At 32.0% G+C, this 19,243-nt stretch overlaps 1 long non-coding RNA gene across 1 annotated transcript; it reads left to right on the top strand.

The window, feature by feature from the left end:
• The first annotated feature begins 11,637 nt into the window (after positions 1 to 11,637).
• On the top strand, positions 11,638 to 14,334 carry LOC123227070. The gene is made up of 4 exons (XR_006504435.1): positions 11,638 to 11,869; positions 12,033 to 12,099; positions 12,398 to 12,485; positions 13,446 to 14,334. It is a non-coding gene; the product is annotated as an uncharacterized LOC123227070 (long non-coding RNA).
• Positions 14,335 to 19,243: the final 4,909 nt, after the last annotated feature.

Raw genomic sequence — 19,243 nt, 5'->3', positions numbered from 1 at the left:
TAAATTATCTTGAGAACTTTCAGCCTTAGAGGATTTTTCATTTGAGAAGTTTTCAACTTGAATCTCATAGAGGCTTCTTTCTTTGGTAGATTGAACTTGAAGCAATGAAGATCCACAAAAAATTTTAGATAATTTTTTTTTGCAAAATTTTGCATTGAAACAACATCTTAATATTATACTACTATTTCAATAGGAGATTGATTAACTTCTTTCTACAATTTGATCCATACTTAAAAAGTCCGAGTCGAATTAAAGACATAAAATAAAGTGCATGGAGATGAATTTTGTTCCATCATCAAACTGAACAATTTTAATTTGATGGTAGAATTAAGTTTTATGTGAGATCCTTAAATGAATCATACATCAACAAAATACATGAGATATGTTAGGCATGTGCATGTATCCTACATCACTTGGGATGCTAAGATGCAACTAATTAAATAACTTATAAGCTCCTTAAGCTGTCAAGACACTTTTTGGACTACAAAACCCATATCATATTCTTTTGCCTATGTGCTCTTTGTGATGGACTGTTTATTGATATTCTTTTGCAATCATATGACATTCTGGTCTTAAATATAAGTTACCATTGCAGGATCAAATGAACATTGAAACAAATATCAGAAATATTAGGTTCATTGGAGAATTGTGCAAGTTCAAAATTGCACCAGTTGGCCTTGTTTTTTAGTTGCCTGAAGTAAATAGACCTCTAAGCCATACTTGCGCATTTGTGCTGTCTTATTATGCAACTTGTAATATTTGGCAAAATTCCTACAGCCTCTTTACTTTATCTTCAAGTTTATTATTGCCCATGCTTAGTGTCCAACCATTCTTGATGCTCTCTATCTCACTGCTTCAGGTAAACCTTAAACACAGTGACTGAATATATAATTATTGTATCGAGTAAGTCAGGATTTCATAAATATCTCAAAGGCTTGAACTGAGACCTTCTTTTTAGAAGTTTTAACGCTTCATCAATTTTGTTGACCTCTGAGTCAAGGTTTTGATAGAAGAAAATATTGTTTTTTAACTTATATTCCTGATCTTTGTTTCAGCATTAACTTGATCCTGCAGTTTGTTTAAATTAGTTTGTAATATTGTTTGCTTTAGAATCTGTAAGTTGAGCATGTGAAAGATGTATATTGAAGAAGCAGGTCTAAGGAATTTCTGTCAGCAAGAGCACATGATTTTTGTCATAACTTTTTGTAAATACAGTTTGTATATTCTAGATCACTGCTCAGTAGTCTCTAAAATCAGCTTTAAGCTTGTTCATTGAAGCCATAAATAATTATGACTATGTGCTTGATTTTGTCTTTGAAGTTTCTGTTAAATGGGTTAGAATTGACTGACTATGCAATGCAGCAGAGGCGCATTGCTCATATGAGATTTTTAGGGCAGTTACACAACTATGAACATGTGGACTCATCTGCTTGGTCATGGCACACCAGAGGTAAGGATGATATATAATCTTGCTTTTGTTTTTGAAACATATGTGATATATTGGCAATGTCATCGTTTTGATAAAATTGATTGGCCACAAAAATGGAGAAGCCTACACATACACCAATCCTGTCCCAATTGGCATATCTTTGATTTTCTCTCTGATACACCTTATATAGAAGGTGCCATAGATCAATAGCATTTTGTATGCGTATACATCAATAAAATTTCAAAAATAATTTGCTGATATTACTGTAGTTGGCAAGATAATGCTGGTTTGCCTGTGCCCACGCCTTCTGACTGATTAAATTTCATAGCGAAAATGATGGTGGGCTTGTTTGTCACTTATTTGATCCCCATTTTTTATGGAATGCATGAACAGCTATATAGTACTGCTGATATATCTTTATTAATAAAATTACGTCTACATACTTTTAAGTATACAAATAATTTGTTATCTTATGATTGAGTGATGTTGAATTAAAGAAAAAGTAACATTCAATCATATAATGACACATTATCTGTTTATAATTATGTATTAAAAAATATATACATATAACATTATTTTATATTTATATATCTATCATGTTTCTTCTCTGCAATGATCCCCATTGTCATTGTTAGCATTTTAAATATAGGATAAAAATTGGATTTACCCAGTTGATAATTCGATGATGGTGCCAATTGATGAAATCCATGCCTTCAAATGATTCCACAACACATGTTTGTCTTTCCTGTTGTGAATAATGTTTCTGATTTTCCTTCTATAGCAACAGAGAGCACAGAGAAAGAGGAGAGGCAAAGAGTTCTGTATTTGCGTATGAAGAATATTATGGGAGCAGTTAGTTTACGGTAGTTTTTGGGATTAATATAAAAAAAAATAACCACTTTCAACTCAAAGTAACTGTTAAGGGTAGTTAAGTAATTTCTGTAACTACCATGGGTAGTGTTGTAAATATGTATAAACATTGGACGTGTGTCAGGTCATCCCATCGTAGATGTACCAGACCCAATAGTTCTGGAATGGAAGAGATGTGCTGTTGCAGCATGTCTTTCAGGACCCCATATTGCAGGAAATGACAAGGAAAGAATAATATTTCATAGAGAAAAACATTAGGAGCCCACCAGCCAAATTCATGGTTTACAGAACCCAAAGTGAAATAACAATTTAGAAACATCTACAAATGCTGAAACTGAGATATAAAAGCATGACTTCCAGAGCTGATTTTCACATACACACTCAGTTCTTCCCTTCTTTATCAAAATAACTAATGAAAGGAAAACGAAAATCACTGCAAGGCTTCATAAAATAATACATAAATAATACAGAAATCTGGTTTAAGAATCTGAATGCTCATCTGAAGGGTAATTTCTTTGAGGTGGTGGTGGTGGTGGTGGTGGTGTTGTAGAGGAGCTTCCAGCTTCACCATTCTTTTTTAGCAGTCCAGCCAAAGTAAATGCAGCTTTCACTTTCTCTGCGATCTCTGAGAATATCCTTTCTCTAACTTTACCTCTCTTTTGAGGAATTCCAGTTTCTTTGGTTGTATTGTTGCCTCTATTTTCCATTGTTATGAATCAAGAAAAAAAAGAAAAGAAAAGATGAGCTAGAAGAAAATGGAAACTTTCAGTTTCTCAGTCGCTGAAAACAAGAAGAACAAGAAGAAGCCTGAACTGGAACAAGCGACTGCCAGAGACTGGCGGGTCTATTTATAAAAAAAAAATTCCTTATTAGTCATAAACCTCTAGAGAGTGTGAACACGTTAAAGTCTAAGAAGATGATATAAAATTTCTCCCGTTGACTGAAGGGGATGTTTGGCTCAAATATTTAAAGGTTATTTTATTAATTTATATTATATTATTTAATTTGTTAATAATAAAATATTATTATCAATGTTAATGTGATAAGTAATATAAGTGATAATCTAATTACCACTTTCATCTTAGTTATTGAAAGATTATAAAGATAATCGTGATTTTATTATAATTATATTATTATTTATTAATTTTTTGAGAAAAATAAATTTATTTTTAATTAATATAAAAAATAATATAAAAAATACTTAAAAATAATTAATTCAAAGGCATTTAAGTAAAATAATTTATTAATATTATTTTATTATCTTTAATTGCACACAATAATTATTTATATTTATCAAATTTTATCAAATATATTAATAATTTATACCTAATAATCTTCTAAGTAATTTATCTTCAAGGTAATTTTCTATTTTGATAATAAAATATTACCAAACTAAACACCTCCTAAATGACATTAAATAATCCATTCCTATATCCCAGCAAATAAATAGGCGTATTATTCATATTTTTATATTATTTATATATTAAATAAGTTTAAAAGAATTTTTAAACCTAAAATATATTAAATGTTTACTTTACATCCTTCTCGTATTAAATGGGAATTATAAATCATATTTTATGTTTGCTATATTTTTAAAATTTTGGATAAATTTAAAGTACAAAAGTGCCTCTTTTATTTTCAATTATTTATAAAATTGCCACTGTCATTCTAAAAAATCCAACAATATTTCTTTCTTAATTTTTAACCATAATTTTACACTTTTCTCTCTTATGGTTATATAAAGATTCACTCTGATATAAAGTTTGAAATATAAATTAATTAATTTGTTTATTTTTCCTAATTGATTGATAAATTATTTATTGTACAAAAAATTTTGATTATGTATTATTTTATATTAGATTTAATAGTTAATTAAATATTTTATATTTCAATTGTTATATTAATTTTCAATAAGATATTTATAAAATGTACTAAAATTATTATGATATTATCGTATTTTTAAAAGTATATTATTGATGATATGTGATATAAAACTCGTATATATATATATTATGTACTTTTTCCATATGCAAATTTTAGGGGTATTTATTACAAACATATTTTTCATTATTTCTTGTATTATATCCGTATAATTTGCGTACTATTTTTTTTCATTTCTGTATTTACTAATTAGGGCTCAGACAGCTATTTTTTACGATTAAGAAATCGTAAAAAAAATATGGCAAAGTCTAGTTTGTTTTTTTAGTAATCAGAGATCTTATCTATATTAGTTGGACAGTTAAACCCGTAACCAATAGATCAGGTAAATCAGTATTTTATAAGTGTGACAGAAACTCAAATTCAAATTTTTTTTCTTAAAGTTCTAATATTTTATAAATTTTACTAAACCAAGAGTCTTCCAAAATCTAGTTTTATATGTTGCTCAACTATTAAATCATCGGAAACATTACTACTCGTCCGACTTACATGTGTTAAGCATGACACTAACGTTCATCCTGTGAGGATCGAACTTTGCCATTGCCATCAATCAATGGTCTTCTTACACTAAAAATCTGCATCCATCAGAGTGAATTCCTTGTACTTCGGCACTACGATTTGTATTTTCTTGGCATGTGAAAATATATGTAGACTCACATCCAAAGGAAGTGGTGTGCATGCTTGGTGTAGGTCAGCATGAGGTGACAGAGAAGTCAGGACACATCCAAAACTCAGAATACTTTTATGTGAAAATTGGAAGGTTTAGCCAATCAAGTCTTATCTTATAAAACCAGTCGAGATGTGACCAGAGCAACCCCATTCAGATTGGGCAAATTGGACTGACCCAATATCTATTTTTTAATTTTATTTTTAATAAAATTTTATATACCCACTAAAAAATGCTTTATGCTCTTAAAATCTATAAAACTCGCATAAGAGTCCCGTGGATATTCCAAAGAAGCTGACTTTTTATTGAAGAGAAGAGTTATTAAGGTAAATAATATGTATAGTTTTATATATAAATAATAATATATTATTATATGATTATATAATTTTTAATTAAAAATAAAATAATATTTAATTATATAATGATATATCGTTATTTATATATATAGTTTTTTAGTTTATTAAAGGCCAAAACACTAATTTCCACCCAAAGTTTATTGATTTTTCAAATTTTCATCATTTAATTATGAAAATATCATTTATCCATATATGAATAGTTAAAATTAACAAAACTAACTCCTTAAATCCTCCCCCCCCCCCCCCCCTCAAGTTTTAAAAAATAACAATTTTTTTTTTAGGGTTTAATTTTCAATTTTTTGTGTCATCGCCTGCAACTTCTCCCTCCCGATTCTTCCTCTTCCTTCGAAAGTGTCTCTTTTGTCATCTCTCCCCCTCCAATTAGTTATTCAAGTTGAGAAGACGAAGTTTTTTGTCTTTTCCAATGAAGATGAGAGATCTCTTTTTTGTTTGGGAAAATAGTTGTTTTTCTAGAAAAAGATTATTTGTCTTCTTTTCGAAAGATGATCATCTTTTCATATGAGTAATGCACGGTTATCAAAGAGAGAAGAGATGTTGAGATAGACCACTTTAGGAAGAAAAACTATCGAGAAGAAGAAATCACCAGAGATGACACTGGAGGAAGTGGTTAGATATTAAAGTTAAACCTTATGAGGGAAAAATGATTTTTTTAAACTTTGATTACAGAGAAAATTGTTACTTGTTTGCTTTTAAAAAAGAAAAAAAATAAAATTTTAGTTTATTTTTAATATTATATATAAAATAATAATTTTACTCTTAAAATTAATAAATATTGTTGAAATATACCGTAATGAGCTGTACAAATCATACTTTCCTAGTTTAGAAGATTACAATTAATTAGAGGAAATTAAGGGGCTGTAATTGAGCAAATAGGATGGTGATTGTGGGATCATAACTTAATTATAGAGATTCATTTCATGTAACTTCTCTATTTAATCTTGTGCTTGTACATATGCAATAATATAATAAAATTCATTGTGATTAAGATGGTATCAGAGCAAGGTTTTAGACCAATACACGTTTCCTAATCATTTTTTTTTTTGTGAGTGATTTTTAAAAAAAAAAAAAACAATATGAGTGAAACATCAGGATCCAAAACATTTCCTGTTGTTGTTCAATCTGAAGGAATATTCAATGCGGGAATAATCCTTACAGAAACAAATTATGATGTATGGTCTCAGCTAGTGGAAATGCAAATTGCTGAAAGGGACAAGATCTCTTATATTCGTGGCAAGACTAAGCCACCTGCAGAAGGAGATGAAGGCTATGAAAAATGGTATGCTGAAAATCAAAAGGTAAAAAGATGGTTATTAATGTCTATGGCTCCAGAAATTATGTGGCGTTATTTACGCTTACACACTGCCTACGAAATTTGGGATGCCTTGTCAAAAGCATTCTATGATGGAAATGATGAACTGCAAGTTTTCAATTTGAATCAAAGGGCCTTCTCAGCAAGACAAAACGGACGAGTTCTCTCTGTGTATTATGGGGAGTTGACTGAAATTTTTCAAGAATTAGACCATCGTGATAAGGTGATTATGAAGGATCCAGATGATGTCAAAGCTTACCGTAAATCCATTGAACGGTTAAGAGTTCACATATTTCTTGCTGGATTGGATGAGGATTTTGATCAAATCCAACGAGAAATTTTGCGCAAAGATCCAGTGCCAAATCTGGATGAGTGTTACTCTTTGGTTCGACGAGAAGCTGTATGTCGTACCACCTTGAAAAATGATTTCGAAACTTCTGAATCCAGTGCCATGGTGGCTAGGAACCGATCTACTCAAAGTCAACAAGATCGTGTTCGATCAAAAAATAGTAGAACAAATAATGGGATTGGCAAGTCCTCTTTTAAATGCACTCATTGCAATCAATCTGGTCATACCAAAAGTAGTTGTTTTGAGCTCGTGGGATATCCAGAATGGTGGGATCACAGTCGCTCAAAGAAAAATCAGAAAAGGTCTTCAACTGCAGCAATTGTTGAAACAAAGATCGAAGATGATGTTATTGAACAAACCTCAGCATTGACATTATCTGCAGACAATGGTGGTAAGGCTTTAAATATTTATACACCTGTTTTTAATAGTGCATGGATAATTGACTCTGGTGCTACAGATCATATGACATTTGATTCTAGACAGGTCTCACCACTTGATCCTTCCAATCAAAAATTTGTCTCTACTGCAAATGGAACATCTACCCCAGTCATTGGGAAAGGGCCCTTGAGTCTAACTGATACATTAAATTTAGACTCTGTGTTAGTTGTTCCATCTTTAGAATATAATCTTTTGTCAGTTTCTCAAATAACAACTACCTTATCTTGTGTTGTAATTTTTTGGCCTGATTTTTGTGTGTTTAAGGACATCAAAACCAGGAAGACGATTGGTTGTGGTATTAGGCAAGGAAGGCTATATTACTTGGACTTAGAATCACAAAGTACCGAAAGCTTACGACAAGCTTTGAAAATGGGTAGTCATGAGGAGGATAAAAGGAAGTCAGAAATCTGGTTATGGCATCGCCGTTTAGGACATGCTTCTTTTGGATATTTGAAAAAATTATTTCCTAATTTATTTACAAAAATTGATGTTGCTACTTTCAAGTGTGACGTGTGTGAACTTGCAAAGAGTCATCGTGTTTCTTTTCCATTACGATTAAATAAAAGTCCACTTCCTTTTATGCTCATTCACTCTGATGTTTGGGGTCCATCTAAGGTCACTACTTTGGGTGGGTCACGGTGGTTTGTCACATTTATTGATGATTGTACCAGGATGACATGGCTGTGCTTGATGAAATCCAAAACTGAAGTGAACTCAATATTCCAAAAGTTTCATAAAATGGTTGAAACTCAATACAATGCAAAGATTCAGATTCTTCATAGTGACAATGGTGGAGAATACCAGAATATTAAACTTCAACAATATCTAGAAGCACAAGGAATGATTCATCACACTACGTGTCCTAACACACCCCAACAAAATGGAGTTACGGAGCGGAAAAATCAACACTTGTTAGAAGTTGTCCGAGCATTATTAATTGAAGCTCATATGCCATTATCTTATTGGGGAGAAGCACTTACTACTGCAGCCTATTTAATAAATCGGGTACCCTCCAGCACTATCAATTTTAAAACACCATTCCAAATCCTTAATGAAATAGTTGATGCCCCATCTGTCCCAAATTTACCTCCTCATGTCTTTGGGTGTGTAGTGTTTGTACATCTCCACAAGCATCAACGCACTAAGTTAACTCCTCAAGCAGTGAAATGTGTTTTTGTTGGATATGCCACACATCAAAAGGGATACCGGTGTTACCATCCTCCAACCCGTCGACTATTTGTCACAATGGATGTCATCTTTCATGAAGATACAATGTATTTCTCTGAGCCTGAATGTCAGGGGGAGTATCGAAAGGAAATTCAGACTCTCAATTATGATGAAAATGGGAACATGGATGTGATTAACTTAGATCTAAGTGGTCCAACATTGGACTCCAATGATGATGACATTCAGACTAGACAAAATCAAGAAATTGGTGAATTGACATTAGATCAAGGTATAGCCGAAGAAGTGAGGCTACCTCCAAGTCAACCTCATATTGAGATCCTTGAAAATATGGCTACACCTTCATCTGACATACCACACCAATCACTTTCTGAAGATAATCCTGAGCCACACAAAAGACAGTTACCACAACGTCAAAATAGAGGTATTCCTAAACCCACATATGAACCTGAATTGTCTAGTAAAATAAAATATCCCATGAATCATTATGTGTCTAACCATCGGTTGTCGGAATCAAACATGTCATTTGTGAATCAATTATCTACTGTATCTATTCCTAACAGTGTGCAGGAAGCCTTAGCAGACCCAAGATGGAAGACAGCTATGAACGAGGAAATGAAATCTCTAGAAAAGAATGAAACATGGGAACTAGTTGATCTTCCACTCGGAAAGAAGCCAGTTGGATGTCGATGGATTTTACACTGTGAAGTACAAGGCAGATGGCACAATTGAACGCTTTAAAGCGAGGTTGGTAGCAAAGGGATACACTCAGACCTATGGGATTGATTACACAGAAACGTTTGCCCCTGTAGCTAAAATCAACACAATTCGTGTATTGTTATCCTTAGCTGCAAACTTAGATTGGCCATTACAACAATTTGATGTGAAGAATGCTTTTCTACATGGTGAACTATTCGAAGAAGTCTACATGGATCTCCCACCAGGGCATAAGATACCAGAAAAACATAACCAGAAGGTCTGCAGGCTAAGGAAATCATTGTATGGGCTAAAACAATCTCCTAGAGCATGGTTTGGACGGTTCACAAAATCCATGAAAGCCTTTGGCTACAATCAGAGTAATTCAGATCATACTCTTTTCCTCAAAAAGCAGCAAGGAAAAATCACTGCACTCATTGTATATGTGGATGATATGGTGGTTACAGGAAATGATCCTGAAGAAAGGAAAGCTCTTCAAAACTACTTGTCCAAAGAATTTGAAATGAAAGATCTAGGCTCTCTAAAGTATTTTCTTGGGATTGAAGTATCCCGATCTAATAAAGGAATATTTCTATCTCAAAGAAAATACGCTTTAGATTTATTGCAGGAAACTGGTATGCTTGTATGTCAACCAGTTAATACACCAGTAGAAGAAGGCTTAAAGCTTCGTGAAGAGACCAGTCAAGTACCAGTTGATAAAGGAAGATATCAAAGACTTGTAGGGAGATTGATGTACTTATCACATACCAGGCCAGATTTAGCTTATGCTTTGGGTATTGTTAGCCAGTTTATGCACAATCCTAGAGAACAACATATGAATGCTGTTATGCGCATTCTGAGGTACTTGAAATCTGCTCCAGGGAAAGGAGTATTGTTTACTAAAAATGAAGACTATCAAAGTATAAAAGCATATACTGATGCTGATTGGGCAGGTGATGTCAATAACAGGCAATCTACATCTGGTTACTTTACCTTTCTAGAAGGTAATCTTGTGACATGGAGAAGCAAAAAACAAAATGTTGTAGCTCGCTCAAGTGCTGAAGCTGAATTCAGAAGTATGGCACTTGGAATTTGTGAGACGTTATGGTTAAGACTCCTCTTGCAGGATTTGGGTTATTCAACTAACCAACCTATCCAACTATTTTGTGATAATAAAGCAGCGTGTGATATTGCTCATAATCCAGTACAACATGATCGTACAAAGCATGTCGAAGTGGATAGATTTTTCATTAAAGAAAAGCTGGATGAAAAGATTGTGGAATTGCCTGAGATTCGATCAGAAGATCAATTGGCTGATATACTTACCAAAGCAGTCTCAAACCGAGTATTCTCAAATTTTGTAGACAAGTTGGGCATGCGCGACATTTATGCACCAACTTGAGGGGGAGTGTTGAAATATACTGTAATGAGCTGTACAAATCATACTTTCCTAGTTTAGAAGATTACAATTAATTAGAGGAAATTAAGGGGCTGTAATTGAGCAAATAGGATGGTGATTGTGGGATCATAGCTTAATTATAGGGATTCATTTCATGTAACTTCTCTATTTAATCCTGTGCTTGTACATATGCAATAATATAATAAAATTCATTGTGATTAAGAAATATAATTATTTATAAATAGGTAAATAAAACCTTCAAAATTAACAGATAAAAATTTGAAAAAACATCATTCTTTTGGTGAGAATTAAACTTCAGTCTTTGAGTGGGAATTAGTCCGTTGGCCTTTATTAAAAAATGAATTCGTTGTAGAGGGCGCTGAAACTTTGGGTGTCTATAAGCAGGTGCACAATACCATAAAAGTCCCTCTCATTTTTACAATGGACCTGATGCCTGGGAATTAGTCCCCTCATTTTTATATACACGTGGAAGAGAAATTTTGGGTGTTCAAATTCATCATTCTTGTCTGAATTTATCTGAAGTCCTAGAAATTTCACCTTTCGTACTCTCCAAATTGAGCATTGTAGGGGTTCTTTTTCTCTCTTGAGAAATCGTTTTAGTGACATGTTGTATCACAAATGATAGCCAAAAAAAAAAAAAGGTGCCATTACTGTCATTCTAAAGGTATCACTGTCAATGCTTTTGAGTATTGGTTCATAATCTTTTATATGATGAATTTTTTTGTTGATTAAAGCACAAATTATGACATTAAAAATTGGGTAGTGAAACAAAAGTTTTGTAGTTGCTTGGAATTTCAATTATCAAAGAATGGAAAACTGATGAGGACAGGTTGCTCAGTCTGAGGATCTTTAAATAGGCGGATATTTATTTTTGCTTAGTTCTAAAGTTTCTAGCTTTGGGGGTCATATGCTTTTAGAAAGTTTTAAATTATTGTCATTCTATTCGCAATAATGCAACTTGTGATATAATGTTACTCAAAGTTACTACTCGCATTCCCATGTTCTCTAATCAATACGATGTTCTTCATGGTGTTAAATTATGTACAACTTAAGTTATTTTGTGGCCTTATTGTGTGGAATTGTGCTCATGCATTTTACCTGATGGTTTTTGTTGTTTTCCGGCTACTCTATTTTTGAAGCTGTTGCTCAATACATTGTTGATGTGTGTGTTCACGTACTGCCCTATAATTGGTATTATTCTTATACTATGTGAAATAGATCATAATCAGGGGGAAATAGAAAAGTCTTATACTGCTTTTCTATTTGTCTTAGAAAACCTTTTTCAAGTGCTCATGTTTGCCAATTAATCCCTTTACTGATTTTTATGATGGTCTCTGTTTGGGAATATCAATAGGACTATGGATCACCACGAAGATGAATATCGTGTTGCAGGTGAACAGCTTGACAAGCAAAGCGATGAGGTGAGATTGGCATAACTGATATATCCCATATGCTAGAATATGCTAATCATGTGGTCTTTGATTTATCTGATATATTTAATTATGGTCATTCAATGGATTGAAAATCCTAAACAAGTTTACCAGATTTGGAGAATTTTATTTTTTATTCTTGTTTGTATATTTGTTCAAAGTTGTGAATGACTCAGTGTAGAAAATTACTTTATCAGATTTGAGGAAATTTATTCTTTTATTCTTGTACATATCTTTGTTCAAAGATGTTTATTACTTAGTTCGGAAAATTACTTTCTTTTTGTTACAGGAAGCTGCTGCTCGTTTTGAGGAAACTAAGAAATCAACTGAGGCAAAAATGACTCTTCACCAAAGCAACTTGAATCCTGAAAGGCAAGGTTTGTAAAATTTATTTGGTTTGACAGTCATATATGATATTTCATTATTGATTTATTATAGGAAGATACAATCTGCATATTGATCACAAAATGTTACGATCTGAGTTTTGCATATTGATGGATACCTGAGAAATCCGCCAGCAGCAGAGCCTTCCCTGGTTGCTTCTTCTGCTCTTACGGCCTCCCCTGTATATCAATCTCAACCAGAACACAACATGCAATGGAACAGGAATAACAACACAAACACCAACACATAAGGCAATGAAAATATGTATTGTATTGAATACTTTTTCAGGAATGAATACAAATTAGTTTTCCAATACAATGACTATTTCCATCTACTGCACTGCTTAATTAGTTACACTTCCAGTTACTAACTCTTCCAAAAAGTTACACAAATCTCCAGTTCAATCCCTACAGTACATACTCAATATTCGAGAGGACCACTCTCTCCCCACTTTTCCTTAGTTTTTTCCACCTGCCCCTCTTTCCAGCACCTGCTCTCCTTTTTCAGCTCTTTCCACAGCCACTTCTTCCTCTCCTGTTCTGCCACGTTTCATATTCTTAGTGGCTGGATTTGCCTTAAGGTAGCAGCCTCCTGATTTTGCATTTGGGCCACAGCCTTTTTTATTTTCTCTTTTCCTGCGGGAAATATATATATGAGTTCTAACACATATTTTGATATTTGCCGCTTGGTGGTGTTGTTTATGGGCATCATTTTGCTTTTTTTTTTTTTTAAATTTTGGCAATTGGCTTGTTTTATATTTGTAGTTATAAAACTTTTACTTCTTAAAGAGTGACTTTTAATAATTTGTAATATGAGTAGGCTATAATAAGCAACTGTTATGGCAATCTCAATTCATGAGAGACTTAGATGATGAATCTGATTGAACATTGTTGTAGGTTGATTTTCTAGAATATCCTTGTCAGAATCTTAAAGTTTCTACATTCACAATGTAGATGCTGTTTATGTGATGTTCTGAGGCAACTACGCAAATTACCATGGAGTGATTCTGAGTTGTACCTTTTGAAGTGCTTTTACAAGGTTCATAAAGGAAAGTATGGTTAGATTCATCTTATTGCTTCTCTCATGGCTGGTTTGAGTTGCTATCCTGATGAATTACTGTAGCTGTTGTTGATGAGGTTTGCTTTTGTTATTATGCGAATTATTTTTTTTCCGTATTCCCTGATAAAGAATGATATTGGTTTTGACAGAAGAAAATATTGTTTCTAAACTTACATTTCAGTGTTAAGTTGCTCCTGTAGTGTGTTTATGTTGGTTTGTAATATTGTTTGCTTTAGAATTTGTAAGTTGAGTATGTGGAAGGTGTATATTGAAGATGCTGGTCTAGGGAATTTAAGTCAGCTAGAGCACATGATTTTTCTGTCAAAACTTTTTGCAAATACAGTTTGTATATTCTAGATCATTGCTTAGTGGTCTCCAAAATCAGCTTTAAGCTTCTGCATTGAAGCCTTAAATAATTAAGCATGACTATGTGCATGGTTTTGTCTTTGAAGTTTCTGTTAAATTAATAACATTTGGATTGTTTATCTTTATGTTTTGGAGGAGATTAGGCTTGGGTTAGAATCGAATGACTATGGAATGCAGCAGCGGCGCATTGCTCATATGAGATATTTAGGGGAGTTATACAACCATGAACATGTGGACTCATCTGTTGTTTTTGATACGCTTTATTTGATTCTTGTCTTTGGGCATGGCACACCAGAGGCTAGGTTAATATATATTCTTGTTTTTTTTTTTTGGAAACATATGTGATATAATGGCAATGTCATTGTTTTGAGAAATTTGATTTGGCCTCAAAAATGGAGAAGCCTGCACATAATACCAATCCTGTCCCAACTGTTTGGTAGAACCTCGTTGTTAACTCTGAAACCGTTTGGTTTCTGTTTGATTTGCTTTTCTAAATCTTTGTGTTCTGGGTTTCTCCTTTTATTTGCTAACTTTGAGAGCAGATGTTCAATTATCTGAATTGAAACAGTTACTGATTTACAATTTTAACACAGACAAGATCTTTTGATAACAGTATCCAGCTACTGAGTGCTGATAAATTCCCCATTTTAATTGAATAATTTGCCTCTACTCGCCATTTGGGGGATGACAAAACAGAGCCCTATGCTTGCAGGTGTCACTGCTTAACTCAAAGCTACTATTTTTATGTTGAAAAAGAAAAAGCAACAGACAGAAGAAACTTTTCTTTTGGGAATTTGGTTCTACAAATAACCCACCTTCATTGGAGCACATTTCCTAGTGCAAATCTGTGTGCCATAACTCATACATGTGGGTCCGCTTTTATTTTTATTTTTGGCCCAATTGTGTGGGCACTGTCATGTCACCTTTTTTCCTTCATGCCAATTTTGAATAATATCCTTTATTTCTTCATAAGGCCAAAAAAGGGCATCAAGCAACGGTTTAGTATGAAAGGAAAGAAAAAGCGAAAAACATCAATTAATTTTATTTTATTTTTTTAATAAATCATGAAACAATTTTCATATTTTCTTTTATATATATATATGAATGATTTTTCATATTCAGATAATGATACATATTTTATGATATAATATAACATAATATATAATAAATAAAAAATAATACATATTATAAAATATGTTAAATTAATATAATATAAGAAACATATTATATAATACGATATATATTTTATGATATAATATATATTATTAATATATTTTTTAAAAAAAATAATTATATAATAAAATAATATATAAAAATTTTAAAAAATATTCATAATATTTTTTAAATAATAATATAACAATTTAAATTTTTTATTACCCTATCTTTTAACAATTATACTTAAACAACATCTTAATTAATTCACAATATAAAAAATTAAATTTTAGATAAATTTTGATCTCATCGGCTTCAGTGCAAGTAGCATCGTGAGACGTACACGTGTCCCAGACAAATTTAAAACACGTGAACGAAAAAGATGCGGGACATTAACGTAAATAAGGGAAAAAAAGGGGGCGAAAAGGAAGGAACAGAAGCGAAGGCTTTGATTCGAAAGGATAGAAAGTATCCACGTCACCTGTTTAACTTTAAAACCTCGTATGCCTGCCGACAGCTCTACACCTATTATATTTTGTTTATTTATATTTAAAATATGTTTGATTTGATCTTCACCCACCAAACTTTGTGATGTGATGACTAATTATGGCTTTTTAGGTTTGGAGTAACTCTAAAGAAAGATTATTTATTTATTATTTTAAAAGCAATTTATATTTTGATGGCTCTAGCCTCTAGATTAGATTATTTATTGGCATTCTTTTTACAATATCAATACTTGTCGGCCAAAGGAAAGTTATGTTTTATTCTCAATTTTTTTTTTTTTTAATAATTTTAAATATTCACTCATAAACCGTTAGAATTAATAGAATCTTAACCCTTTAAAATTTTATCTTTTTTTGCCCCCTAAACTTTAAAAATTAAAAGTTTATTTTAATCTAAATTTTAAAAAATAACAATTTTTTTTAGGATTTCGTTTCGAGATCTCCGATGTCATCTTCGGCTCTATTATCGACGGTTTGTTTCTTTTAAAGCTTTATCTCCATTTGACAGTCTCTCTCCACCTATTTAGATGTCTGATCGACGTCGAAGAAGCTGTAAAAGACGAAACTTTTCATCTTCCATGAATCTTCTAACTTTTATCGGACTTCCAAATAGGAGAAAAGAGACAGTTGAAGAGAGGGTAAGCTTTGAAAGGGAGAGGTCGCCGACAATGACACTGGAGATGACGTCAGAGATCTCGAAACGAAACTCTAAGAGAAAATTATCATTTTTTAAAATTTAGACTAAAAAAAATTTTAGTTTTTAAAATTTAGAGAGGTAAAATGAGATTATATTTTAGTTTATTTTTAATATTATAGACAAAATGATGATTTTACCTTTATTACCGTTGATTTTAACTATTTATAGGTGAATATTTAGAATTTTCAAAGTTGAAAGGAGAAAAACTTGAAAATGTATCCTACCTTGGGTGGGAAATAGTCCTTTGGCCATACTTTTAAATTATGCTAATGCGAATTTTGATATCTTCTTTCTTTCTTTTTTTTTTTGGGGATCCTTTATTTAATATTATATGCTGGCCGGGGAATCCCACATGATAATTGCTAAATAATGTGTAATTGAGAAAAATTTACCTATTATTAACGTTAGCTTCAAATCAAATTTTGATTTAGATGAATTTAAAATAAGTTTAATTTGACTTAAATCTAATCTCATCTATAATATTAAAATAATCAATCCAATAATATAAATTGAACATCTAATAAAAAGAGACAACTATTTTTTTTCCATATAATATTTAAAATATTGATTAAACAAAAATAAGCCCTTTTATTTCAATTTTGTGATCTAAGGGATGACGTTTTGTGCCGCACTCTCCCCATGTGACCTCCATCACTTAATATTAAATAAATGTCTACTTTGTGATTGGCCCACGTCACCTTTCATGTGAACGTGGCTGATCATGATTCCTTGGGATATAAAAGAAGTTGATACGCTGGCAATAAATAATAATTTTTCAATACTTTTAATATTTCATTTTACATCAATACTATTTGGCCTTTAATTTTCAATCCAAACTTACTCTATACTCAACTTATAAGCTTGATAAAATGGTGATCTTATCAAGTCTACTCATCTTTAATTATAATATGAATTCATTTTTCATGACACTAAATATTTAAATCATGGGTATTTAAATTATCAATAAAATTATTAGCGTATTAAAATTTTTAAGATAAAAATTTAAGTTTGAGTCTCTGTCACGTTTATAAAACTCTGATTTATTTGATGTAATAATTGTAAGTTCAGTTATTATATATTGAATTTACTAATTATATTACCTACTATGCATAAGATAAAACTGTAATATTGGATATATTACTTAATTAAATATATAAAACTAAATATACATAATATTTTTATCAAATATATTTTTAATATATATTAAATATATAATATTAAATAATTAAATATTATTTTTTTTAATTATGAATTATATGAAATTGTGGCTCTTTTATTGGATGTGTCATACTCAAAGAATCATTTTCTCCACTTGGAAGATAACCCCATTTGCATAGTTGTATAATTATACTAAGAATAATTGTAAAATAGTTGCGGTGTTGATTATATTTATTTCTATAGGAGGAAATTGGGAATATAATAAATAGATTTTTTTAAGGTATAAGATTACCCTAAGAGGAAACGTCTACGTAGGACGAAGGAAAAATCATTTCTTTGCTCCTCTAAAATAATTCATCAATCAATCGATCGATCAATCAATCAATCAATCAATCCTAAAATGGACGGCCCTGATTTCCCCACTTTGTAAACGCACTTTCTATTGATTGGTTTTCTTGAATTGCGTCAGTCACCACTTACAACAGTCCGTCTTTTATTTATGGCTATTTTGGTGGTTGCCTTGATTGGAAATTACTATAATACCCTTTAACAAAATCTTCTAGCTCAACAGCTTTATTTATGAAAATTAAATTCAATGATATTTCTATTTTAGGTCAAAATATAAAATCTATAATAAAAAATAATATTTTTATTATTTATTTATTTTTAATACTAAATAAAACCATTAAGTTTCCATCACATCAATATATAATATATTATCTTGTGTAGCTTCAAACAAATTATTTTGTCAGTTTAATTTTTTTATAAATATTTGTCACTTTTCTGTCATTTATTTTCTTGGGTGGGAGGCCCTGAATGATTGGTGAAGATGTGACAAGAAGAGGATCAAATATGTAATTTCGTACTTGTGTGGTCCAAATATGGCATTAACTTTTCTACCTTTGCATTGAAGGGAAGAGGGTCTCGCTTATCAAACACGTGATTCCTTCTTTAGCTCCAGAAACTCTACCGTGCACCCCCTAGCACGCTACAAAAAAAAATACAAATCAGACAAATAAAACTTAGAATCTTGTCATGATTATATCACGCGTGATGTGATGATCAAATACATCAGACCCATAAAATAATTTCATGATAGTGAGGGGCATTAATTTAATGTCTAAGTGACACACCGGAGCGACCCACTTATTGTGAAACGTCCTGGACACGTCAGTCATAAATCATAAGTACAAGATAAATCCCGTAAACTAAAATAATAAAAACAATTCATTTATTCATTTGTTTCTCTGTCCCTTTTCGTCATTTACTCGCGATTAAGAAATATCACATGCATTTACAAATCGCTGCTGCAAATTCAATGTACCATTTATAGCCACGTTTCGATCCTGTAGGGTCCACTTTAGGTACAATACGCGGCCCCGGCCGTTGGATTTGCCCTTTTTGTTCTGATATTCACACAACAGGGGGGTCCTTAAATTGTAAGCTTCTATTTCTCAGTATAGTCTCCGTCCATTTCTTATCACCTGTTATTGGGGGCCACGTGGACATTTAAAGCTAACGTGGGACCAATAGTTATGATGTGATTTGATCACGGTTGTTCTAAATTATTACCTGTTGCAACTCCGGCATTATAACATATGATTTTTATGGGGGAAATCACATAAGTCAAGTAGCTCGCGTAGATTGCTGACCGCCAGAGCACGTTGAACGCCGCCGTTTCAATAACGTTACGCGCTCGATGCGACGTTTGAAAATCAATACGTCGCCGTTTTCAACCTGGGACAAAAACTGTTAATCATTAAACCATTCGCCATGCATTCAGAATTACAAACAACAGACGTCCTAAAAAGGAGGG

Source organism: Mangifera indica, chromosome 10, assembly GCF_011075055.1.
Source record: "Mangifera indica cultivar Alphonso chromosome 10, CATAS_Mindica_2.1, whole genome shotgun sequence".
Classification (NCBI taxonomy): domain Eukaryota; kingdom Viridiplantae; phylum Streptophyta; class Magnoliopsida; order Sapindales; family Anacardiaceae; genus Mangifera; species Mangifera indica.
This window is presented reverse-complemented; position numbering and strand designations above follow the sequence as displayed.